Source organism: Brassica napus, chromosome C9, assembly GCF_020379485.1.
Source record: "Brassica napus cultivar Da-Ae chromosome C9, Da-Ae, whole genome shotgun sequence".
In the NCBI taxonomy this organism is placed as follows: Eukaryota; Viridiplantae; Streptophyta; class Magnoliopsida; order Brassicales; family Brassicaceae; genus Brassica; species Brassica napus.
The window spans coordinates 45,212,112-45,213,290 of NC_063452.1; the positions used below are offsets into that span (position 1 = coordinate 45,212,112).

Sequence of the window (1,179 nt, forward strand, 5' to 3'; positions counted from 1 at the left end):
ATGGAAGTTTGGGTTCATAGGGAGGAGGAACAAAAGAATTCTCACTTGCTGGAGCAACAACTTCACCATCTTTCACTGTTTTCTTCTCTTCCCCAACCTTTCCTTTACCTTTGGCTTCCACAATCTTCTCCAAGATTTCATCATTGATTTTCTCATCAACAATCACCACTTCATCATCTATGTTGATGGCAACCCCCTCACCTTGTTTCTCAGCATCCTTGGTGAGAGCTCTCTGAGGTAACTCCTTACCACTCCTGAGGGTGATAGCTTTCATGGCCTCCTTGGGGTTTTGCTCAGATTTTTCAGGTAAAGAACCTTGTTGGCGATTTTGTTGAGTGTTCATGGCAGCAAACTGATTCTCCAAGGTTCTGAACTTGTTGTTGAGCTCATTGTAGCTTCCATCAATCTTTGAGTGAAGGTTCTTCAACTCATAGCCAACATGCTTCTCACTTCTTGTCTGAGACTCCAAGATTTGTTTCAGTAAGGCATCAGTGCTGCTGACTTGAAGAGTAGAAGTAGAAGGATTAGCTTGTTGTTGGGAAGAATGGTGTCCTTTGTTGTTGAAACCAGGAGGAGGGTTTTGTTGAGGCTGATAGCTGCCTTGCTGGTTGTTCCGAGGCTTATAACCACTCTGTTGGTTGTTGGAATAGGATTTATGTTGGTAGTTGTTGTACTGAAACTTGGGCTCTTTTTTGTACCAGCTACCATTGTTATTGATAAAACACAGTTCTTCTTGACCTTCCAAACCCTCAACCACATGGACAACAGGTGGTGTCCCTTGGCTTGGGTTATCAACAAAGTGCAGCTGCTCTTGGGTGGCTTTATCAGCAATGAGGATGTCTATCTTATCCTGTAGAGCTTTCAACTCCTTCCTCGTCTGCTTGTCATCTGATCTACTGCCTCTGTCGTGGACTCCACCGTAGACTGCATCACTCTTTACCATGTTGTCAACCAGCTCTTCTGCATCTTCCTCAGTTCTCCCCAAGAAGAACCCATTGCTAGTTGTATCCAGTCTGGCCCTGTACTTAGGAAAAGCACCCCGGTAGAATGTGCTCAGCAAGCTTTCCTTAGAGAAGCCATGGTGTGGGCATTGAGCTTGGTAGCCCTTGAATCTCTCCCAGGCTTCACTGAATCCTTCCAAGTTCTTCTGGTGAAAGCGGGAATTTCATTTCTCAGCTT

General features: G+C 45.0%; 1 non-coding gene across 1 annotated transcript; it reads left to right on the forward strand.

Annotated features, from left to right (window-relative positions):
* Positions 1 to 1,073: 1,073 nt before the first annotated feature.
* Positions 1,074 to 1,179, forward strand: LOC125593607. Its single transcript, XR_007329507.1, has one exon. It is a non-coding gene; the product is annotated as a small nucleolar RNA R71 (small nucleolar RNA).